Source organism: Leucoraja erinacea, chromosome 19 (genome assembly GCF_028641065.1).
Source record: "Leucoraja erinacea ecotype New England chromosome 19, Leri_hhj_1, whole genome shotgun sequence".
NCBI classification, from domain to species: Eukaryota; Metazoa; Chordata; class Chondrichthyes; order Rajiformes; family Rajidae; genus Leucoraja; species Leucoraja erinaceus.
The window spans coordinates 9983546-10010005 of record NC_073395.1 but is presented as its reverse complement, the minus strand read 5'-3'; the positions used below and the strand labels follow the sequence as shown (position 1 = coordinate 10010005).

Genomic DNA, 26460 nt, shown 5'->3' with positions numbered 1-26460 from the left:
TCGCGTACGCCAAGGCGGACTAAACAAAGGTGTTCCAACTGCCTTCAAGAGGGAGAATCTTCCTGCATCTAGCCTGTCCAACCCCTTAAGAATTTTGTAAGTTTCTATAATATCTTGCCTGACATTCCTGGGTGGCGCAGCAGTAGAGTTGCTGCCTTAGAGTGCCAGGGACCCGGGTTTGATGCTGACTACTGGTGTTGTCTGTACGGAGTTGAGTTTGAGTTTGATTTGAGTTTAGTTTATTGCCGCGTGTACCGAGGTGCAGTGAAAAGATTTCGTGGCGCGCTGACCAGTCAGCGGAAAGACATTACATGATTACAATCGGGCCATCCACAGTGTACAGATACACGATAAAGGGAAAAACATGAATAATGTTTAGTGGAAGATAAAGCCAGTAATGTCCGATCAAAGATAGTCAGGGGGTCTCCCATGAGGTGGATAGTGGTTCAGGACTGCTGTGTAGATGTCTAGTTGTTGGCAGTCTGACCTTTCCTTACCTCAACACTGAATCACTACAGACTTGTACTACTATTGTTGCTCTACATACATTAGTCTTGCGGCATCATGGTCTAGCTTACTTAGAATGACGGATAATTCATTGTGGATGCATTTTTATTGCAGTTGCGTCCAATATACCTGAAAAACTACAGCAAGTGGGAATTTTAATCTGGTTCATATCCGGTGATTAAGACAAATAAACCTTGTTGACTCTTGAATCTTTGATTAATGTGATTTGCCTACATTCAAATCTCCGGTATTTGATTCACATTCTCCAGCCCAGTTGCACGTTTTATATTCCGTGCTTTGTGTTAGTATTCACAGAGGGGTTTGTGCTGCGAGCTATTTTAACTTTGCATTGACCTTTACGGATGGGGAATCATTGGCAGAGGCGGCCCTGGCTCTTTACTGTATACTGTACATGGCAACAGATTGTTGATGAAGCAGATGCCTTCCTTATCTGTATTCTGGGTTGTGATCCAAGGCATACTTTGTCAGTATTTAACTGCCTTGTGAGTGATGTGTTGTGTGTTAGGGTCCCGATGAAGTAACAAATGTTCAAGGACTCTGGTGGGCCATAGTCCTGCAGGACCTGCTGATACAAACGGTGGTGTCTCGGATCGTATCTAATCTCGCCTCTGTGATGAACCAATCACCAATTAATTTGTTTAGTGGTGAGAATTTGCTGCCCTTGTCAGAGGGCCACGCGCCTGACTACGGGTGGCTGTCTGTGTGGAGTTTGCACGTTCTCCCTGTGACTTGCGGGGGTTTTCTCTGAGATCTTCGGTTTCCTCCCACACTCCAAGGCCATACAGGTTTAATTGGCTTGGTATAAATGTAAATTGTCCCTAGTGTGTGTAGGATAGAGTTAATATTTAGGGATCGCTGGTCATCATAGACCGAAGGGCCTGTTTCGATGCTTTATCTCTAAACTAAACGAAACTAAACATGCAAGATTGGGGTATTTGAAAACCTCAAACTCAATTTTGCCCTTTTAGTTATTTGTTACTTTAGAGATACAGTGGAAATAGGCCCTTCGGCCCACGGCAATAAGCAATCACCCTGTTCACTAGCGCTAACCTACACACCAGAGACAATTTTCAAATTTACCAAAGTCAAATAACCTACAAACCTGTACATGTTTGAAATGTGGGTGGAAGCTGGAGAACCCGGAGAAGACCCACGCAGAGAGAGGGAGAACGTACAAACTCCACACAGGGAGCAGCCGTAGTCAGGATCGAGCCCGGGTCTCTGGCGCTGTGAGGCAGCAACTCTACCGCTGCGCCTCCGTGACGCCATTCCCCACCGCAACTTTTGTTTCTCATCTACAACATGTCTGGTCCAGCAATGGTCTGTTTAGTCTGACAGGCAAACCAGGCCTGGATGTGTGGTGTCGAAAATCCCCTGATGAAAACAAGACAGAATCACTGTCACTGAAAGCTTATGGCACCTTATGGATAGGTAGATTAATTGGCCACTGTAAATTATCCTTTGTGCGTAGGTAGAATCTGGGGGGAATTGATGGCAATATGGAGAGCGTAACATTGGATTAGATTTGTGTGGGACTTGTGGTAATGGGTGGCTGATGGTCAGCATGGAACCAGTGGGCCGAAGGGCCAGTGAGCCGAAGAAATCCAGCCAGTGCCACTTCCCTGCCCTCTTTTCATAGAAACATAGAAAATAGGTGCAGGAGGAGGCCATTCGGCCCTTCGAGCCAGCACCGCCATTCATTGTGATCATGGCTGATCGTCCCCTATCAATAACCTGTGCCTGCCTTCTCCCCATATCCCTTGACTCCACTAGTCCCTAGAGCTCTATCTAACTCTCTCTTAAATCCATCCAGTGACTTGGCCTCCACTGCCCTCTGTGGCAGGGAATTCCACAAATTCACAACTCACTGGGTGAAAACATGTTTTTCTCACCTCAGTCTTAAATGGGCAGGAACAACATGGCCTCACAGCAGTGTTGTTCCAGTCTTAGCCAGCCAGCTCTCTGGGGCAGGTTGGTCGAATTGATTATTTTGGGAATCCGTCATGTCCCCAGATTTGACCTCCATTGATTCACTGGAATCAGCAAACCCGAGAGCTAAAGGGGAGATGAGGCCATCTACTGTACACTTTCTCTTCGTGTTTGACCTCGTCACGATTCGCAGCTCTCAGAATCGCTCTCTTCTCCTCCCATCACCTGCAATGGCGTTGGTGTCCTTTCAGTGACCTTTCAGTGTGACCTATTAGATCTTCATTATTTGACCCAGCAGATTCTAATCATTACGATTGCTCGGCCAGAATACATTCCTGTCCAATAGTTCAGGAATTGACAACCCCATCAATAGTTTTGCGTTTTTCCATGGCAGCCTCATTGATACCCTTATCCTAACTGTAAACACGAGCCAAAGTCATTGTGTGATTTAAACACATCTTTAATGAGCACTCAGCAGAATTTAGGACACCAGGTTAGCAATACATCCTGGCTGCTCGAACTGAAGTGCCGGTATGGAGCGCTAGTATAAGTGTTGTGGAGGGGTGGAGTTAGTGGTGCTGGCCTGTGTGCGATTGGCTCATATCCACCATCAATCTACACCCTGCCCCCTTGGGATTAATGTGGAAAGCAAAGATCTTGGTGGAAAGTGCACCCATGCCATGGAGTTAAACATACTCGCCATATCTGTCGGTGGTGTGCTTTCATACCGAGCGCTTTCAGTGTGACCCTCCTCTCCCTCTCCTGAAAGATTTGACCCCAGCAGATTCAGGAGGCATTACGATTGCTCGGCCAGAATACATTCCTGTCCAATAGTTCAGGAATTGACAACCCCATCAATAGTTTTGCGTTTTTCCATGGCAGCCTCATTGATACCCTTATCCTAACTGTAAACACGAGCCAAAGTCATTGTGTGATTTAAACACATCTTTAATGAGCACTCAGCAGAATTTAGGACACCAGGTTAGCAATACATCCTGGCTGCTCGAACTGAAGTGCCGGTATGGAGCGCTAGTATAAGTGTTGTGGAGGGGTGGAGTTAGTGGTGCTGGCCTGTGTGTGATTGGCTCACATCCACCATCAATCTACACCCTGCCCCCTTGGGATTAATGTGGAAAGGGCACCCATGCAATGGAGTTAAACATACTCGCCATATCTGTCTGGTGGTCTGCTAACACATACCGAGCGCGTGCAGACCCAACCCTCCCCTCCCTCTCCTGAAAGATGGGACGGAGATGCAGGAGGCGAGAATGACGCGGGCGGGAGAGGCTTGCGGGGACAGAATGGGGAAACATGCGGTGGGTGAGACCCCGTGGTTAGTGGAGACCGAGGGACATCCCTGCCATAGGCCTCCCCCAACCCTGCCATAGGCTCTCCTCTCTCTCTCTCACTCTCTCTCTCTCTCTCTCTCTCTCTCTCTCTCTCTCTCCTCTTTCTTTCTCTTCTCATCTCTCTTCTCTCTATTTTTCATTCTCACTCTCTCACTCTCTCTCTCTCTCTCTCTCTCTCTCTCTCTCTCTCTCTCCATGTAAAGTTATTATTAAACAGCCCTACAAAAGAAACGCATAATTAACACACTCCATGATGTATTCTTCCCATGCTGATGTGAAAATGTAATTTTAAGTGGAAGGCAACAAACTGCTTTTAAATAAACAATGAGAGCATTGGTTGCATTTACTTGATGTTTAGTCTGTATATTTTTGTCTTTGATTGCCTTTTTTAGTGTAATTGGTAACACTAATTAGGAGGCTTGTTAGCATTATTCTTGTCTGACTGATGATTCTCTGAATATTCGAACAACTGTGGCGCCTTTGTAAAGAAGTGCAAACCGGAGATTGTGTGGGACAAAGTGAGATCGATGAAGGGGCTGGGATGGTGGACAGGATATACACCGTGGAGGTGTTTTGATAATATTACCAAGTCTCCCTTGGTGCGGCTCTCAAAGATATCCCCAAGAGCTGAAACATAAATGTAATACAAAGTTTCAATGGATCTCTCTAATAGTTTTGGTCTCCTAATCTGAGAAAGGACATTCTTGCCATAGAGGGAGAACAGAGATGGTTCACCAGACTGATTCCTGGGATGGCAGGACTTTCATATGAAGAAAGACTGGATAGACTCGGCTTGTACTCGCTAGAATTTAGAAGATTGAGGGGGGTTCTTATAGAAACTTACAAAATTTTTAAGGGGTTGGACAGGCTAGATGCAGGAAGATTGTTTCCGATGTTGGGGAAGTCCAGAACAAGGGGTCACAGTTTAAGGATAAGGGGGAAATCTTTTAGGACCGAGATGAGAAAATCGTTTTTTACACAGAGTGGTGAATCTATGGAATTCTCTGCCACAGAAGGTAGTTGAGGCCAGTTCATTGGCTATATTTAAGAGGGAGTTAGATGTGGCTCTTGTGGCTAAAGGGATCAGGAGGTATGGAGAGAAGGCAGGTACAGGATACTGAGTTGGATGACCAGCTATGATCATATTGAATGGCGGTGCAGGCTCGAAGGGCTGAATGGTCTACTCCTGCACCTATTTTCTATGTTTCTATACGGTATGGAACCACAGTAGGGTGTAGGAAATAACTGCAGATGCTGGTTTACACCAAAGGTAAACACAAAATGCAGGAGCAACTCAGCGGGATAGGCATTATCCCTGGATTGAAGGAACGGGTGACGTTTCAGTTCGAGACCCTTCTTCAGATTCCTTATTCTCCACACTGTTCTCCCAATCCAAGTAAAATGTGACAAGATTTTGGAGATGGATTGTAATATTTAACAGGACATTCAGCAGGGTTAAGAGATTTTTACAGCACAGAAACAGGCCATTCGGCCCATTGAGCCTGCACTGTTTGGCAAGAGATTTTTACAGCACAGAAACAGGCCATTCGGCCCATTGAGTTTGCACTGTTTGGCAAGCACCCATTCACTCTAGTCCCATCAGGATTGAACCCAGATCACTAAATTCAGGAGACGGCAGATCTACTAGCCATGCCACTGCTTCCCCCCTCCCCCCATCCCCCAAAGAGTGATGGAGTTGGGTAACACTCTGGTCTAAAGCTCGGGCTCAACCCTGGTGGACCTGCGTTCTTCTCATGTTGTGAATCCCTCCCCCAAGGGCTGCCCCTCAACCATGATCCAGAATGATTTCCCTCCTGTGTTAATCTTCTTAACAAAATGTTTTTTATAATAATAATAATAATATCTTTTATTGTCATTGCACATCAGTGCAACGAGATTTAGTATGCAGCTTCCAACCGATGTAAAAGAAAAGTAAAATAAATAAATAAGCTGTGTGACGTGACCATCCGAGGGAGACAGTCCAGGGGAGATACAAGATACATTTAATTGTCATGGGGGGCACTCAGCAGGGCCGGTTCAGAGCTGCTATAGCTCTGGGAATAAAGCTGTTTCTGAGTCTGGAGGTTCGGGCGTAGAAGGCCTTGTAACGTCTGCCGGAGGGAAGTAGTTCGAACAGTCAGTTACAAGGGTGTGAGGAGTCTTTATGGATGCTGACGGCCTTCCTGAGGCACCGTGTGTGGTAGATGCCCTCCAAGGCTGGGAGCAAACAAATCTTCCAACAAAACTGAATGCATGCAGAGAAATTCGGCAATAGGGTGATGGCGATAACAAAGTCGGTGACAATCCTGGCTTTCTTAAAAAAAAACCACATAGTGCTGGAGTAACTCAGCATTCATGCATTCATTCATTCATCATGCATTCATTCATCATGCATTCATTCATTCATACATTAATTAGTTCATTAATTAATTCATTCATTAATTCATTCATTGATTAATTAATTAATTAATTCAATCGTTCATTCAATCATTCATTCATTCATCATTCATTCATTCAATCAATCATGCATTCATCATTCATTCATGCATGCATTCATTCATTCATTCATTCATTCATTCATTCATGCATGCATTCATGCATGCATTCATTCATTCATCATTCATTCATTCATCCATTCAATCATTCATTCATTCATCCATTCAATCATTCATTCATTCATGCATTCTTTCATACATTCATTCATTCATGCATTCAATCATTCAATCATTCATTCATTCATGCATTCAATCATTCATTCATTCATTCATTCGTCAGGCAGCACCTCTGGAGGACATGGACAGATGACGTTTTTGTTGGGTCCTTTCTTCAGACCTGAAACTGTCCATGTTTTCATAAGTTCATGTCATAGGTGCAGAATTAGGCCATTCAGTCCATCGAGTCTACTTCACCATTCAATCATGGCTGATCTACTTTTCCCACTCCTGCCTTTTCCCCATAACCCCTGACACTTTTACTGATCAACAATCCTCGAGAATCCTTCAGAGAGTCGATCCAGAGATTCTCTGGAGATGTTGCTCGACCCGCTGAGTTACTCCAGCACTTTGTGTTTTCTTTGTCAAATCAGCATTTTCAGTTCCTCCTGTTTCTCTGCGTCTTTACAAGTTCAACAACAAAACACTTAAAACTTGTGAAATACAAATTAGTTTGGAAATTTCAGTTTTCACAGGAGAACCAAAGGAGTCAATTGGATTTATTTAGGAAATGGGATCTTAAGGGAACTTAATGTTAATGGACTGGTTGAGAGGAACTAGCGTTTGTATTTAACCATTCACTTTGAACGGCACGGGGCGCAGTGTTAGAGTTGCTGCCTCACAGCGCCAGAGATCCGGGTTCGATCTTGACCACGGGTGGTGTCTGTACGGAGTTTGTACGTTCTCCCCGCACAGCGTGGGTTTTCTCCGGGTGCTCCGGTTTCCTTCCACACTCCAAAGACGTGCAGGTTTACAGGTTAATTGAGAGTGGTAGCGGTGTGGAATGAGCTTCCAGTGGAAGTGGTGGAGGCAGGTTCATTGGTATCATTTAAAAATAAATTGGATAGGCATATGGATGAGAAGGGAATGGAGGGTTATGGTATGAGTGCAGGCAGGTGGGACTAAGGGGAAAAAAAATTTGTTCGGCACGGACTTGTAGGGCCGAGATGGCCTGCCGTGCTGTAATTGTATATGATTAATTGTCTTCAGTAAAAAATTATAAATTGCCCTTAGTGTGTCGGGTAGTGCCAGTGTACGGGGTGATTACCTGTCGGCGCGGACTCGGGGGGCCAAAGGATCTGTTTCTGCATTGCATCTCTAAACGAAACCAAACTTAATTGTAGTTTGATTTAATAGTTTTCTTTAGAGCTTGTTTGAAGCCAACAGCTGAAATGTAATAGATGGGTGTTAGTATTCAGGCACATGTGTAGCTGTCTGAGAATGAATGCACAAAACTCATTTATAATTTAGAGCATATATACAGGTACATCATGAAGAATGATGGCATAATGGGAAATACTGTAATACCAACAAGCGATAGATTAAATGTCCTGTGATATTTATACGGTGTCTTTGGAGAATTGCTTTGGTAGGACTTCCAGTAGAATTCTTTTTCAAACTTGTCATTAATTCTATCAATTTAGATGACCTATCTGTGCACAAGCAAATAGATAAAACTGATTCAGCTGCTTATGTTCATCTTGCTTCATAGAATTGGTGAAAGGTAATGGCGTAATACATCTCATTCTTCGGGAACGCACGCCATGGATGCTATTTATTCTTTGCTTCCAATTCCCAAAGGCAGTATCATCAAACCTCTTTGGAGCCTTGATTGGGACAGGAATCTTGGTCACGCTTGTATCGATTCTGCTTCGGTGAATTTCTTTCAGATAATGTGGAGGCAAAGGCTTTAAAGTGCTCCTGTTACTGAGGCTGTAAAAGAGCACCAGAGGCGATGTGATGGGCATTGTACGCTGACCTATTTGCAGACAATATCGTTGCAGAGAATTTAAGAGGAGATGCATCAGAAAGTTGTCTAAGTCCTAAGTGCCTTTATCTGTGCAAATACAGTGCTTGGAATTGGAAGTAAATAGCAGTCCGGCTTTCTACACATCGCATTAGGCGGAGTAGATGAAGAATCCTTTGAGGTTGAAGTAACTTAATCCTGTATATATTATTTTTCTGCAGCCTTAATCAAGCGGAGATTATAAATATATCTAATTTATCCATCCACCTCAGGCATCTGCCAATCTTTATTAATATGACTGACTAAATCATAAACAGACCTTTCTCAGAGTATGATGCTTATCTACTTCATATCTAACCACATTCTTAATAAGCAGAAGAAACAAAGAACTGCAGATGCTGGTTACTGCACATAAGGACACCAAGTGCTGGAGTAACTCAGCGGGTCAGGCAGCATCTCTGGAGAACATGGATAGATGAGGTTTCAGGTGGAGACTCTTATTTATCTGTCGAAAGGTTTGGATCCGTGTCCATCCCCTCTTCAGGCAGCACATTCCAGATTCCAATACGCACCGTGTGAAAAATTGCCCCTCTGGTCTATCTCTGATATTATACTGTACCGTTGTGTTAGACATTGTGGGGAAAAGATTCTTATAGTCTATCCTTGCAACCTACCTCATGACATTGTAGACCAGCACCAGTGATCCATGTTCAATCCTGACTACGGATGCTTTCTGTACGGAGTTTGCATGTTCTCCCTCTGACCGCATGGGTGTTTTCCACCTGCTCCGGTTTCCTCCCACATTCCAAAGACGCGCAGGTTTGTAGGTTAATTGGCCTCTATAAATTGTTCTTAGTTTACAGGAAAGAGGTGGTGTACGGGCGATTGTTGGTCGGCGTGGACTCGGTGGGCCGAAGGGCCTGTTTCCACACTGTATCTCTTTTTTTTTCTTTTTTTTTTAAATTTTATTTTTATTAGCAGTACAGTAAATCACATTAATACATCGCATATATCTTATTACATTATGTTGGACCACTTCATTTTTTGAGCTTTAAAAAAGATAGAAATAAAAGAAGTAAGGAAAATAAACAAGAGTCGAGAAAGTGCAGGAAAGTGTTGGGAGAAGAGAACCCCTTAGGGAAGGAATTAGAGAAGGAAGCAAAGAAAAGAAATAAGACCCTAGAAAGAAAAGAAAAAAAAAGAAGAAAGGAAAATCAATCGCTGAAAATCAATTATAATAATAACACAAAACTCCGCAAAAAAGGATATACCAACCGTGTTTTTATTAAAAATTTATTTTATACCCCCCGTTTCCAGGTCTTGGTAGCCTTTATGTTATAACTTATTATTGCACCTTATCCACACTGTATCTCTAAACTAAACTAAACCTTCCAGCCTCTTTCGCTCCAGAGAAAGCAAACGCAGCCAGTTCCAGCCTCTCCTTGCAGACACAAGGAACTGCAGATGCTAGTGTTGGAACTCATTGCAATTTGTAGGCTATACCTGGTCTGTTTGGCTGGATTACCAGGCAAAACAGAGCTTTCCACTGTATCTCGGTACAGGTGACAATAATAAACCTAAACCTATACACAAAAGAAGGCACAAAGTGCTGGAGCAAGTCAGGCAGCATCTGTGGAGGACACAGATAGGCGACATATTGGACCAGGGCTCCTCTTCAGTCTCTCAGTCATGCTGCTGTTAGGACAACATCCTGTTGAATCGACTCTGCCTGCTCGCCTATTCCCTTATCAAATATTTGTACACCATCTTCATCTTTCATGTCCATCTTCCATGTTACAAATGTTGACATCGCAGTCATCGTCCATCCTGAAAAGGCAGCAAGCTTCCGGCGACAATTAGTGGGAGTCATCACTTGTTGCAATAGATGATGGTGGTAGCAGAATTCCAGTTCCCAGCCCCGTGACATGGACCCTTCTGCTGTGGGGCCACTGTGAACGGCTCCGTTGTAATCATGTATAGTTTGTTCCGCTGGCTGGTGAGCACGCAGTAAAAGCTTTTCACTGTACCTCTCCACACGATCAATAAACTAAACTGAAAAGCTTTCACATTTCTAACCCTGTGCAATTTCATTCTTCCAACCAGAACTGCACACAATACACCACCTGTGGTTTAAACATTCCAGTTATGAACCGCCTGGTTTAATCCTTGTGCGGGAAGGAACTGCAGACGCTGGTTTACACCGAAGATAGACACAAAAAGCTGGAGTAACTCAGCGGGACAGGCAGCATCTGTGGAGAAAAGGAATAGGTGATGTTTCGGGTCGAGACAACTCCTTCGGACTGAGAGTCAGGGGAAAGGGAAATTAGTGATATAGAAGGTACACAGATCAAATGAGTGAAAGATACGCAGAAAGAAACCGTGATCAAGGGAAAGGTGGAGCCCACAATGGTCCATTGTTGGCTGTGGGATGGGTGATAACGAGTGGTGCAGACCAAAGATACTAGAGGAGCAAGATAGGCCACTCCTCCGAAATCCAATGGGCTGACGTGTAGTACGTGACGGAACGTCTCGGCCGCCATTTGTTGATGCCAAACGCGACATCTTTGGTAGAGGGGACAGACTCCACAGTTCTACAATCTGCTCTTACATCAGGTCGCAGGGAAAAAGCAAAGATACTAGAGGCTCCTCTAGTATCTTTGGGGGAAGAGGATGTTTCCTCCACTCCTGAGTTGATCCAGGACTGATTCTCGGTCCCCACCAATACCAGATGAAGGCGGCCGGCGGGAGAGCCTCAAGCATCTGCCCGCAATCAGCGCTCCCGAGGCAGCGGGCGGGCAATGCTCCTCTAGTATCTTTGGTGTAATCCGTTCCAAAGATTGATCTGCTCTATCATCTTTGGTGTAATCAGTGTTGTAGGGAACAGTGTTGTAGGGATACAGCATCCATCACTTCACATATTTAGTGAATATTACCTGTATTGTGAATTTTATTAATATTACCTGTATTGTAAATTGCAGCTCAATAAAATGTCGTCATGTCAGACCCATGTCATACTACGCTTTTTTCGCAGAGTGGCGTATCTTGCTCTGCTCTAAAATCTTTGGTGCAGACAGTGAACCTCAACAGGACGACAACGAAACTAATACGTTGACTAAGGGGCGGGGGAGGGACGGAGAGAGAGGGGATGCAAGGGTTACTTGAAGTAAACCATTGTTGTGCTTTGAAGTACTTGTGAAGCAACTGAGCGCTTAGCTGATTATTTCATGAGCTGGTTAAGAGTTAATCTACATTGCCGTGGGCGCAGATACACATGTAGACCAGATGGGGAAAAGTCAGCAAACAGCCCTCCTTCATTGAAGGACATCAGTACTAAGAGAAGTTCATTTGTTAGCTGCCTACTTGATGCCTCTGCATATAAGTAGCAGGTACAAGAGGGGCTGGCAAAGTCAAGTATTAATGGACCGATATTTACAATGAGGAAATTAAAAGCGCGCATTGATGGAGTTAGTTCATTATCTTTGCATAAACATTAGGATTAAATGGAAGCATAGCTCACCAGATGAATGACCCCGTGATGACTGCTTGCAGCAGTATGTTTTCCATGAAGTGGAACTAGGAGGCAGCACAACAAATCACTCTTCATAGATCACCATCTGCAACTGTCTCGATCAGTAAACATTGACATTAATCTCCTCGAAGCCTGACCACGTCCATTTGAAAGCTACAGACTCACTGACAGATTTACTGATCTGTTTTGATTGTTGCTTCGAGGCTCTCCGTTTGGCTCGTTCCCACTGCTTCGAGCGGAGCGGAGCACGAAACAGGACAACGCTAAATTAAGAGTTCAGCTTTTCAGGACAGAGATGTGGAGGAATTCCTTTGACCCAGAGGACAGCATATCTATGGACAATTCCAACCAAGTGGGCAGAGGAGGCTCGGTTATGCTGGATATTTAAGACGGTCGCGCAGCGGTAGAGTTGCTGCCTTACGGCGCCGGAGACCCGGGTTCGAACCTGACTACGGATGCTGTCTGTACGGAGTTTGTAGGTTCTCCCGTGACCTGTGTGGCTTTTCTCCGAGATCTTCGGTTTCCTCCCACACTCCACAGACGTACAGGTCTGTAGGTTAATCGGCTTGGTATAAATGTAAATTGTCCCTAGTGTGTGTAGGACAGTGTAGGGCATGTCCCACTTTCACGACCTAATTCACGACCTTTTTTACTCGTGGACATTTTTCATCAGGCTAGAAAACGCCTGATGCCACGAGTACCTACGACTAGCATCACGCCCTACCTACGACCTCGTGACCATGCTGCGAGTAGGAGTCAAGGGCAAACTCTGCAGAGGTCATGAATTAGGTTGTGAAAGTGGGACAGGCCCTTTAAGTGTGCGGGGATCGCTGGTTGTTGCGGACTCGGTGGGCTGAAGGACTTGTTTCCACGCTGCATCTCTAAACTGAACATTGTTAATAGTTTTAGTTTATCAAAATAATTTGAGACTGTGGCGAGAATGACACTGAGGTAACATGTCTGCCATGAACTAGTCAAATTTTTTTTTTTAATTTCAAAATAGACTTTATTCATTGATAAATATATACAATTCCTGAACCATTCAAACAAACAAAATTCATCCGACATTTTCGGAGACTATACAAGTTTTTTCAGTACAATTTTTTTACATTTTTCAAATTTCACCAAACAGTCCCCCACCCGTGCCACTCTGTGGCCCCCTAGCGTGGGATACCTTCCCTTAACGGTCGCGAGGGGCGTAGACCATGCCGTGCCTTACGGCGCCAGCAGCGGAAGTTCGAACCTAGACTGTGGTCCTCCCCTGTACGAGAGGTTGTAGGTTGGCTGCACCAAGCTTCAGCGAGTCCCTTAGCACGTACTCCTGCAGTCTGCAGTGGGCCAGTCGACATCATTCCCTGACGGACATCTCGCTCTGCTGGGTGGTGGCAACGCTCGGGCAGACCAAAGAGCGTCTTTGACCGAGTTGATGACCCTCCAGCAGCACTCGATGTCAGTCTCTGAATGTGTCCCTGGGAACAGTCCGTAGATCACAGAGTCCTCTGTGACGGAGCTTTCGGGACCTAATCGTTCAGGGACCCTTTTTTACCTCTCCAGACTCTTTTTGCAAACCCAGGTCTAGCAAAGAGGTGGGCCTGTCTCCTCTCCATGAGTACCCGTACGGGGGCAGCGTCAGCTGGTGGTGAGGTACGACGGTACCTACGGATCTAACTGGGAGGGCTCCCCTCACCGCCAGCCAAGCCAGGTCTTGGTGCTTGTTGGTGAGGTTGGTGGAGACAAGCTGGGCAGTCTGCTGTGTGTGGCTGCATCAGGCGGAGTGTAGAGCCAAGGCACGTGGGCACTAAGTGTCATTACCTGCTGAGGTTCTACCTGTCCCCGGTGTTGCGAAGGATGGGCCTGGCGCAGATGCCACGCAATGTGCCAGTCAGCTGGACATTGCCGCCCCATCTGTCGTCTGTGGAAAGCTTCTTCCGGACCAACACCTTTGACCACAAGTCCATCGGGCAGTGGTCAGCACGGAATGCCTGCAGGCACTGCAGGGAAAGGACTCGATGGATCCGTGGCGTGGTTCCCAGAGCATGAACTAGTCAAATGGCACAACAGCTAGTGCTGAATCTCTCACTTTGAGTTCTTTTGGTCCTGTGTTTTAATGTGAAGAGAGAATTTCACTGTAGAGAGAGAGAGAGAGTTCCGCCTCTCACTTCAGAACAGCAGAACATGTTTTCTGCCCTGTTTAAATTATAGATCCAGAGATGGCACAGCTAAAGTTACATTAGTGCACCATTATTTTTAAAATTGGATTGTGTTGTACGGCAGGTGTATGTTCTGCTTGCCTTCAGGGCATTGAGTGTAAAAGTTGGGAAGTCGTATTGTATAACACTTCAATTAGGAGTTTTATGCGCAGTGTTGGCTGCTGCACTACAGGAAGGATTTGGAGGCTTTGGGGAAGATGCAGAAAAGATTCACCACGATATTGGCGGCTTTAGAGAATATTCACGGGGAGGCAGGAGATTATATTCTCTGGGGCGTCGGAGGTTGAAGGGGAACCTGATTGAAAGGTATTAACATTTGAAAGGTGAAGATGGAGTTTAGGTTTTAGAGTCGTCCCAGATGGAAATGTTGAGTACAAAAGGCTTAAGGTGAGACGGGGAAAGTTGAAAGGAAATATATGAGGCAAGTTTTTTTTTAACAAGTCATTGTGTTGGGACTTGGAACACACTGACGGGGGGGGGTGGTGGATAGAAACAGATATAATAATAACTCTTAAGAAGCGTTTGGACAGGCAAGGGATGGAGAGATATGAAAGAAACTTACAAAAGACTCGACACAACCAAATACTGCAGATGGTAGAAAATTGAAATAAAATAAAGAAACACTGTAACTACTGGTAGGTTAGTGTTGTCGGGTTAAGAGTGGTGAGGGCTAATAACTAGCAAATAGCGATGTGGACTGAGCTAATGTGGTGACAGGGAACTGCAGACAAAGCCTAAAAGTAGAGAGGCACAAATAAGGTGGATACTAAGAGATGCTATTTCTTGAGCTTAGGTTGGGCGTTGTTGGAACAGTGTAAAATACATGTTCCTAGGTTCGAGGAGCAAAATTAGGCCGCCATTGGTCCATCAAGTCTACTCCACCATTCAAACATGGCTGATCTATCTTTCCCTCTCAACCCCATTCTCCTGCCTTCTCCTGACACCCTTATAAATCAAGAATCTATCAATCTCTACCTTAAAAATATCCATTGACTTGGCCTCCACGCCCCTATATGACAACGAATTCCACAGATTCACCATCCTCTGACTAAAGAAATTCCTCCTCATCTCCTTTCTGAAGGCACATCCTTTAATTCTGAGGCTATGGTCCTAGACTCTCCCGCGAGTGGAAACATCCTCACTGCAATCACTCTATCCGGGCTTTTCACTATTCGGTAAGACGATCGCTGACAATAACCCTACCCATTAAAACTAAACCTACAAAAATCTAATCCAATGTTATTCTCTCCACATTGTCATCATTTCCTTCCATGTTCTACCACGCAGCTACAAACAAGGGGTAATTTGCAGCGGCCACATAATCTACCGACCCATAAGATGCAATGAGGTGTCAATGATTCTGCCTTGTCGTTTTGGCATCTTTTCCACCACACATCCAGGCCAGGTTTGCTTGTCGGATTAAACAGAGACCCTTTTCCGGATCAGACTAGTTGCAGATGAGAACAAAAGTTGAGGTGGGGAATGGTGGCACGAAGGTGCAGCGGTAGAGTTGCTGCCTGAAGGGCCAGAGATCCGGGTTCGATCTTGACTACGGCTGCTGCCTGTGCGGAGTTTGAACGTTCTCCCCGTGACCTGTGTGGGTTTTCTCCGAGATCTTCGGTTTCCTCCCACACTCCAAGGACATACAAGATTGTAGGTTAACTGGTCTGGTAAATGTAAAAATTGTCCCTAGTGGGTGTAGGATAGTGTTAGTGTGCGGGGATCGCTGGTCAGTACGGACCTGGTGGGCCGAAGGGCCTGTTTCCGCCCTGTATCTCTAAACAAAACTAAATTAAACTAAACCTTTATGTGTTACTATTCTTCCACATCCTCAAAAAAACCCATTTCAGATGTATTATAACTTGTGCCAACACTAACTTTATTTATTCTTCTATCGATACATGGTTTTGCAATATATTCTGATCTCAAATCAATTAAAGATTTGACATTTCCTTTTGCAACAGGTTAGTTCATTAATTTTCCTCCTTCTTAACATGCACTTGTTTTCCTGTCAATAAGAGAAAAATACTCCTGCTCCTCACATCTGGCAAAACGCTTTTAATAACTATATTTCACTCTGCAATATGTTACCAGTTAGCATATGCTATAAATACCATCTCAGCCTTCATGGGTCCATTCACTTAAACAATTTAATGGGACTTGGCTCAGAGACGCAGTTTGATCCCGACTATGGGTGCCGTCTGTACGGAGTTTGTACGTTCTCCCTGTGACCAAGTAGGTTTTCCCCGACATCTTCGGTTCCTCCCACCCTCCACACTGACTACGAGTGCTGTATGTGTGGAGTTTGCATGTTCTACCTGTGACTGCATGGGTTTTCTCTGAGTGCTCCAGTTTCCTCCCACACTCCAAAGACGTACAGGTTTCTAGGTTAATTGGCTTGGTTTAAATGTAAATTGTCCCTAGTGTGTGGGTGGAGTGTATTAATGTGCAAGGATCATTGGTCTGCGCGGACTGTGTGTTGGGCCAAAGGGCCTGTGTCCACACTGTAGCTCTAAACTAAACTAAACTAAACTAAACTAAACTAAACTAAACTAAACTAAACTAAACTAAACTAAGCAGGTGGCACAGACTTGGTTTTAAATATTAAGCCGGATTGTTACTCAGCGATAAACGGGGCCAATATTATAATGTGAATTACGTAGCTCAATCAACGTTTCTCTGTTTAACCACATGAAAATAATGATTGCGCTGCATAGTATATATTAAACAGGCACAACGGCTGCTTGAATTGGTACCAATTTTCCTCAATTGACTTATTGCAAGAGCCTCCTTACAGGTGTCTGACTGACTGCCTCATTTTGAAGCTATTTTGAAGTTATTTCCCATCCATAAGAAGTTTTCCAACAAGATGAATGTGATGTGTTTATCATAGTCATACAGTGTGGAAGCAGGCCCTTCGGCCCAACTTGCCCGCACCGACCAACATTTCCCAGTTACACTCGTCCCACCTGCCTGCGTTTGGCCCATATCTCTCTAAACCTATCCTATCCACACATATGTTTAAATGTTTCTTAAACGTTGCGATATTACCTGCAACGTGCAACATGTTTATTTTTCATTTATTATGCTCTGCTTCAGTATCCAAGCTCCATCTCCAAATCATTAATATATATCGTAAATAGCTGGGGTCCCAGCACTGAGCCTTGCGGTACCCCACTAGACACTGCCTGCCATTGTGAAAAGGACCCGTTTACTCCTACTCTTTGCTTCCTGTCTGCCAGCCAGTTCTCTATCCACATCAATACTGAACCCCCAATACCGTGTGCTTTAAGTTTGTATACTAATCTCTTATGTGGGACCTTGTCGAAAGCCTTCTGAAAGTCCAGATATAACACATCCACTGGTTCTCCCTTATCCACTCTACAAGTTACATCCTCGAAAAATTCTATAAGATTTGTCAGACATGATTTACCTTTCATAAATCCATGCTGACTTTGTCCAATGATTTCACGACTTTCCAAATGTGCTGCTATCCCATCTTTAATAACTGATTCTAGCAGTTTCCCCACTACCGACGTTAGACTAACTGGTCTGTAATTCCCCGTTTTCTCTCTCCCTCCCTTTTTAAAAAGTGGGGTTACATTAGCTACCCTCCAATCCTCAGGAACTACTCCAGAATCTAAAGAGTTTTGAAAAATTATCATTAATGCATCCACTATTTCTGGGGCTACTTCCTTAAGTACTCTGGGATGCAGCCTATTTGGCCCTGGGGATTTATCGGCCTTTAATCCATTCAATTTACCTAACACCACTTCCCGGCTAACCTGGATTTCATTCAGTTCCTCCATCTCATTTGACCCCCGGTCCCCTGCTATTTCCGGCAGATTATTTATGTCTTCCTTAGTGAAGACAGAACCAAAGTAGTTATTCAATTGGTCTGCCATGTCCTTGTTCCCCATGATCAAATCACCTGTTTCTGACTGCAAGGGACCTACATTTGTTTTAACTAATCTCTTTCTTTTCACATATCTATAAAAGCTTTTGCAGTCAGTTTTTATGTTCCCTGCCAGTTTTCTTGCGGATTGCAGATTGTAGAGAGGAATGGCTATAGAATGATGAATGGATATAGCATGGTCTGGTATAATTTATTTGTTACCTGTACCGAGGTACAGTGCAATACAATTTTGTATATAGTTCAGTATAAGTATCACTATACATAAGTACTTAGATACATATTAGATAAGTGTCTCAGATACACTTGGTATGCGTTGGGGAGCACTTCGGGTCCAGTGATCACAATACCATTAGTTTCAACATAATTATGGAGAAGGTCAGAACTGGACCTTGGGTTGAGATTTTTGATTGGAGAAAGGCTAACTTTGATGAGATGCGAGATGATTTAAAAGGAGTGAACTGGGACATTTTGTTTTATGGGAAAGATGTAGAAGAGAAATGGAGGACATTTAAAGGGGAAATTTTAAGAGTACAGAATCTTTATGTTCCTGTTCGGTTGAAAGGAAACAGTAAAAATTGGAAAGAGCCCTGGTTTTCAAGGGAAATTGGACATCTTGTTCGGAAAAAGAGGGAGATCTACAATAATTATAGGCAGCATGAAGTAAATGAGGTGCTTGAGGAGTATAAAGAATGTAAAAAGAATCTTAAGAAAGAAATTAGAAAAGCTAAAAGAAGATATGAGGTTGCTTTGGCAAGTAAGGTGAAAGTAAATCCAAAGGGTTTCTACAGCTATATTAATAGCAAAAGGATAACGAGGGATAAAATTGGTCCATTGGAGAGACAGAGTGGGCAGCTATCTGCAGAGCCAAAAGAGATGGGGGAGATATTGAACAATTTCTTTTCTTCGGTATTCACCAAGGAGAAGGATATTGAATTATGTGAGGTAAGGGAAACGAGTAGAGTAGCTATGGATACTATGAGTTTCAAAGTAAAAGAAGTACTGACACTTTTGAAAAATATAAAAGTGGATAAGTCTCCAGGTCCTGACAGGATATACCCTAGGACATTGAGGGAAGTTAGTGTAGAAATAGCCGGGGCTATGACAGAAATATTTCAAATGTCATTAGAAACGGGAATAGTCCCCGAGGATTGGCGTACTGCGCATGGTGTTCCATTGTTTAAAAAGGGTTCTAAGAGTAAACCTAGCAATTATAGACCTGTTAGTTTGACTTCAGTGGTGGGCAAATTAATGGAAAAGATACTTAGAGATAATATATATAAGCATCTGGATAAACAGGGTCTGATTAGGAACAGTCAACATGGATTTGTGCCTGGAAGGTCATGTTTGACTAATCTTCTTGAATTTTTTGAAGAGGTTATTAGGGAAATTGACGAGGGTAAAGCAGTGGATGTTGTCTATATGGACTTTAGTAAGGCCTTTGACAAGGTTCCTCATGGAAGGTTGGTTAAGAAGGTTAAACTGTTGGGTATAAATGCAGGAATAGCAAGATGGATTCAACAGTGGCTAAATGGGAGAAGCCAGAGGGTAATGGTGGATGGCTGTTTGTCGGGTTGGAGGCAGGTGACTAGTGGGGTGCCTCAGGGATCTGTGTTGGGTCCTTTGTTGTTTGTCATGTACATCAATGATCTGGATGAAGGGGTGGTAAATTGGATTAGTAAGTATGCAGATGATACCAAGATAGGGGGTGTTGTGGATAATGAAGAGGATTTCCAAAGTCTACAGAGTGATTTAGGCCATTTGAAAAAATGGGCTGAAAGATGGCAGATGGAGTTTAATGCTGATAAATGTGAGGTGCTACACCTTGGCAGGACAAATCAAAATAGGACGTACATGGTAAATGGTAGGGAATTGAAGAATACAGTTGAACAGAGGGATCTGGGTATAACCGTGCATAGTTCCTTGAAGGTGGAATCTCATATAGATAGGGTGGTAAAGAAAGCTTTTGGTATGCTAGCCTTTATAAATCAGAGCATTGAGTATAGAAGCTGGGATGTAATGTTAAAATTGTACAAGGCATTGATGAGACCAAATCTGGAGTATGGTGTACAATTTTGGTCGCCCAATTATAGGAAGGATGTCAACAAAATAGAGAGAGTACAGAGGAGATTTATTAGAATGTTGCCTGGGTTTCAACAACTAAGTTACAGAGATAGGTTGAATAAGTTAGGTCTTTATTCTCTGGAGCGCAGAAGGTTAAGGGGGACTTGATAGAGGTCTTTAAAATGATGAGAGGGATAGACAGAGTTGATGTGGACAAGCTTTTCCCTTTGAGAATAGGGAAGATTCAAACAAGAGGACATGACTTCAGAATTAAGGGACAGAAGTTTAGGGGTAACATGAGGGGGAACTTCTTTACTCAGAGAGTGGTAGCAGTGTGGAATGAGCTTCCAGTGGAAGTGGTGGCGGTAGGTTCGTTGGTATCATTTAAAAATAAATTGGATAGGCATATGGATGAGAAAGGAATGGAGGGTTATGGTATGAGTGCAGGCAGGTGGGACTAAGGGAAAAAAGTTGTTCGGCACGGACTTGTAGGGCCGAGATGGCCTGTTCCCGTGCTGTAATTGTTATATGGTTATACAGTACAAGTGTATAGCTGAGACAGTATGCATAGTCGCCAGTTTGGCGCTATTTTCAAGTCCCAGTTGTTGTAAGTGCAGGGATTTTGACCTGACCATGAAGGTCTGTTGTCCTGGCGGCATTGCAGGGTCGGCCTGGCCAAGCGTAGCCCTGGTGTCCTCCGCCACTGCTCCACCGCTGTAGAATGGTGGTTGTGTTCCCCATGACATATATAAAAACATAGGATGGTACAGTGACGCAGCTGATAGAGCTACCACCTCACAGCGGCTGAGACCCCAGTTTAATCCTGACCTGTGTGGAGTTTGCACGTTCTCCTAGTGACCGCGTGGGTATCCTCCGGGTGCTCCAGTTTCCTCCCAGTTGCCAAAGACATGTGGGTTTGTAATTTTCCTCTCGGGAGTGGATGTGGAAGTGGGATCACGTAGAGCTTGTGCTAGCGGATGATTGATGGTCAGTGCGGACTCGATGGGCCGAAGGTCCTGTATCCATGTGTATTGGTGAATTAAACTCTAAACATGAAGCAATCTTTGAATATCCACCACGCCTTGGTCCATGGTTCATTGACTAGCCTGGTATTGAATAAACAGTAAAATCTTCTGTTAACTAAATTCTGTGTAACTTATTACAGTAATTGATCGCAATGCCTGCTAACTGACGTAGATTTGACGAAGGACCAGATGGTTGCTGGTGTGCCTTTAATCTGAGTCAATAAGACAACACTTTCTGCTTGGCAGTACATCGCAAACAGTTGTGAATCTGCACTATCCTAATTTTGATGATTTTTGTCACAACTCTGCTCTGTATTTTAATTGATGAGTTCGACCTTCTGTCATCTTCTGTAGTTACAACAAAACAGCAACTTCAATATCTCTGGAATTCAGAATGTCTTGAGAAGACATAGAATGCTGGAGTAGCTCAGCGGGTCAGGCAGCATCACAGGAGAAAATGGATAGATGACGTTTCTGGGTCGAGACCCAACCTGATGTTCTGATGTCTTCTCGTAAATGGGCTTTACGGAACAATTTTCCAATTGCATTTAGTCAATGGTGTCGTACGTAGGTTAAATAATTAACATGGAAGGCATGGATAAAGCTAGATTCAGATTTGTGTTTAAACTTACAAACAGATGAATTTAACAAGCAGGAGACAAAGTGGACAGAAGCAACTGCAGATACTGGAATCTCAAACATAGGGGGTTGATAGGCAGATATTTGAACAAAGGTCAAGGATGGAAAAAAAGGTGGACACAAAGGATTGAAGAGTTGCGAATTGTGAAGCAGATAAAGGAATGTAGGAGGAAGGGAAGGGGGAAAAAATCGATCAACTTAATATTGGTCACTGGCAGGGTTCTTTCCTGTGGGCAAGTATGGTGCCAATACACATATGAATAAAAAAAGAAACTGCATTTATCCATAATATTTTCCATTAACATGACCCCTATACTAAATTATAACATCGATACATTAAAAATGAAATGTTTTATGAAAATAATATACACTAACAAAGGTAAAATATTGCTAGTAGGCTGTGGGCCGAGGAGCTTTTTCGTTCAAGTTCGTGACCCAACTCACGGAACTACCTGAATTTTGAACATATTGTGTAAAAATATTGTATAAATCATACCTGAAATTTGTCGACCAAAACCTGCCCATTTTCTTTAAATATGCGAACGTTCCAATTTTCCAATTTTCCGAGTAGTAATTGTCCAATCAATGCACGTTTGACATTGAGGTCGGACGCAAATTGACCAATCCCGCGCTTTGTTTTATGGTCGCTAGGCAGCGAGGACCCTGGGACCATGGCTGCCTCCTCCTTACATCAAAAACAATAGCAAGGTTTCCAAGGAATAAAGGTAATGCTAACCTTGATGATAATTTTGATTTTCAATTGATTTATCTTTATAAAGTTACGATGTGAACTGTTAAATAAAAATGATAAATAACAAATGTAGAGTTAGGGTTAGGGTCCGGGTCAAGGTCAGTCAGTCAGTCGGTCGGTCGGTCAGGTAGCCTGTCGGTCGGGCTTGTCGGAGAGTGGTAGGCTGGTGTTGCAGCGAGCGAGCGGTAGGCTGGTGTTGCAGCGAGCGAGCGGGCGGTCTGATGGAGCTGGTGGAGGTGGTGCTGAAGACGGCCCGGGTGGTGTGCAGGGCAGTGCTGCTCACCACCATCATCACCACGACGATCCTGAAGGGCATGCTGGCCGAGGTGGACTCGCTGAGCGGCCACACGTACGGAGCCCACAGCCGGTCCCAAAGCGGCCCCAGTTCCAGCCATGGGCAGCTCTGGGCGGGGGCGAATTAGAGTTAGGCATTTTCCTGTCAGTGGAAGATGTTTTAGCCATCCCCCAGCCGGGCACTGCCCCAGTCCCACTATGGCCGTGACCCCCCACTCTGCACACTGGCGGTCGATGGGGTTAGAAACATAGAAACATAGAAAATAGGTGCAGGAGTAGGCCATTCGGCCCTTCGAGCCTGCACCGCCATTCAATATGATCATGGCTGATCATCCAACTCAGTATCCTGTACCTGCCTTCTCTCCATACCCCCTGATCCCTTTAGCCACAAGGGCCACATCTACTCCCTCTTAAATATAGCCAATGAACTGGCCTCAACTACCTTCTGCGGCAGGGAATTCCAGAGATTCACCACTGTGTGAAAAATGTTTTCCTCATCTCGGTCCTGAAAAATTTACCCCTTATCCTTAAACTGTGACCCCTTGTTCTGGACTTCCCAGTAAACGGGGGAACCCACAGGAACTGCCCTCACCCATTAATTAGGCTGGTTCAGGAGTCAGACGTCTCCAGCAGTCTCATTCAAAAAACACACGCACAATTATATTAATCACATTATTTTTATATAATACATAATTAAATGCTGTTCCTCCAATTTACTTTTGGTCCCACTCTGACAATGGAGGTGACCCAGTAGAGAAAGGTCAGTGTGGGAATGGGTAGGGGAGTTATACTGGGTGTTTATATTAGGCCTTTCTACTTTATCTTCCCCATCCCAATCCGTGAATTGGAAATGTTGAGTGAATTACTCAGAAGTATTGGAGATTTTAACTCGACCTGTCGGCTCACCGTTCCTGGAGAGGGAGAGGGATTCACTGTCAATGCTCGCCCTTTGTAAAAAAACCCAATCATTGAGAATATAAAAAATACAATTTAATATCGACGCTTATCATGTTTGAAATACGCATGCAAGTTTACCAGAGTTTCAGCCCTGACTTTAAATCAGAAAATATCAAGTGAAATTCCAATAAATAAACCCAGAGATTCTTTCATATTTAGAAACATAGAAACATAGAAATTAGGTGCAGGAGTAGGCCATTCAGCCCTTCGAGCCTGCACCGCCATTCAATATGATCGTGGCTGGTCATCCAACTCAGTATCCCGTACCTGCCTTCTCTCCATACCCTCTGATCCCCTTAGCCACAAGGACCACATCTAACTCCCTCTTAAATATAGCCAATGAACTGGCCTCGACTACCCTCTGCGGCAGAGAGTTCCAGAGATTCACCACTCTCTGTGTGAAATATTTAGGTTCGTTGCTTTTGATATGGGAGGTCCAGGAGACGCACAAGTTTGTAGGTTAATTCAGTGGTTCCCAACCTTTTATAGCTCATGGCCCCCTTGGGATTTTTTAATTTTTCTGTGCCCCTCCCCCCCTGACATTATTAGCAGAAAAGAAGTACTTCAATATTATAATACCTTCCATAAAAATATCAGTGTCTATTAATTGCACATATATTCTCTTTTATTCTATTCTACAAACATCAAAAATATTTCAACTACATAGATTTTAATTTATTAGAACTGAAATTTAGGAGGCAACAGGGTGGTAGCTTTGTGGCCCCCTTCATTGAACCTGTGGCACCCTAAATCCCCAAATTTTTCTGTGGCCCCCCTGAAATTTGCCATGGCCTCAGGTTGGGAATCACTGGGTTAAAATTGAGCTTCGGTAAAAATTGTGAATTCCCCCGTGTGTATAGGACAGTGTAAGTGTGCGGGAATCGCTGGTCGGCAAGGGCTCGGTGGGCCGAAGGGCCTGCTTCCGCGCTGTATCTCTAACCTGAACTAAAACGAAACTATCATTATTTGGAAGATGGACACAAAACGCTGGAGTAACTCAGCGGGTCAAGCAGCATTTCTGGAGAAAAGGAATAGGTGATCTTTCGGGTCGAGACCTTTCTTCAATGTATTATATTCAATCATAAATATAATTATTTGACACATACACAGGTAATGCCATAAGATCGTAAGGTCTTCGGAGCAGAATTAGGCCATTCGGCCCATCAAGTCATTCAATCATGGTTGACCTATCTCTCCCTCTGAACCCAATTCTCCTTCATGTTCTGCATGATCCGTTGAGTTGTTCCAGCACCTTGTGTCTTTTTGTTTACAATTAAGGAAACTTAACATTAAGGTACTTAACATATGACATTATGTGTCAGTATCTTAATGACTTGCACAGGTTTAATAAACTAGATTAGATTCAGGGACAGTTTCTTCCCAGCTGTTAATTGGAAACTAAACCACAACCAGAGAGCAGTCCTGAACTATTATCTACCTCATTTGAGACCCTCTGACTATCTTTGATCAGACTTTACTGACTTTATCTTGCACTAAACGTTATTCCCTTTGTCATGTCTCTGTACACTGTGGACGGCTCGATTGTAATCATGTATTGTCTTACCGCAGATTGGTTAGCACGCAACTACCTCTGTACACATGACAAAAAACTAAACTAAACTGAATTAATCCTTATTATTTAATTACACTGGAAATAATTGATTTTATATAAGACATAAGGTCATGTGATAGGAGCAGAATTAGGCCATTCGGCCCACTAAGCCCATTTCGGCATTCAATCATGGCTGATCCATCTCCCAATCTAATGAAGGATCCTGCGTTCTAATCGAGAATGTATCTCTGCGTTACGGAAAATCTGTTTCCTGGGAATACATTTCCCATTCCCTGGAGTTGTGGTGGCAGTCCGGAAACGTGATACCGACTTCACAAAAAGAAATACATTTGATGTCGTGGACATGAAGCAAATTCTGAGGGACAAATTCTAGATGTCAAAACAGATTTTTCTTTTTGGGGGCAGATGCCACCTAAGGGGTATTGATGTCGACTGCAATAATGAATAAATGTCTGGAGTATTTTTTTTTAAATGCCATAACAGTGTTCAGAATGAAATCAAAGGCTTTGCCCTTTCAGATGTCACGCTGTATAAATCAGAAATAGAACCTAAAACATCCACTCACAAAGTGCTGATGGCCTTTTAAACATTTTTTTTTTTCTTGCAGAATTGACCCTATCGTTTCTTAATATGCAATTTTCAAAGCAGGAGGGGAACGCACTAACTCGTTAACTAGCCTCCCACTGGCCCTTCCCTTCAGGTACCTTCAAGTCCCCTGTGGTGGAATGTAGGGTTTCCAAATGATTCCAAATTACAAGGATGTTGCCAGGACTAGAGGGTGTGAGCTATAGGGAGAGGTTGAGCAGGCTGGGTCGCTATCCCTTGGAGCGCAAGAGGATGAGGGGTGATCTTATAGAGGTGTATAAAATCATGAGATGAGTAGATTGGGCAGGTGCACAGAGTCTCTTGCCCAGAATAGGGGAATCGAGGACCAGAGGACATAGGTTCAAGGTGAAGGGGAAAAGATTTAATAGGAATCTGAGGGGTAAGGATGGTGGGTGTATGGAACAAGCTACCAGATGAGGGAGTTGAGGCCTGGACTATCCCAACGTACAAGAAACAGTTAGACAGGTACATGGATAGGACGAGTTTGGAGGGATATGGACCAAGCGCAGGCAGGTGGGACGAGTGCAGCTTGGACATGTCGGCCAGTGTGGGCAAGTTGGGCCGAAAGGCCTGTTTCCACACTGTATCACTCGATGACTCTAACCCCATCCAGCCATTTCTGAAAGAGTGGAAGC

The 26460-nt window shown here is 43.9% G+C and overlaps 1 protein-coding gene across 1 annotated transcript in view; it reads left to right on the top strand.

Annotated features, from left to right (window-relative positions):
* LOC129706196 (metabotropic glutamate receptor 8-like) overlaps positions 1 to 26460 on the top strand; it is a 255676-nt gene that overhangs the window by 163934 nt on the left and 65282 nt on the right. The window lies entirely within an intron of this gene.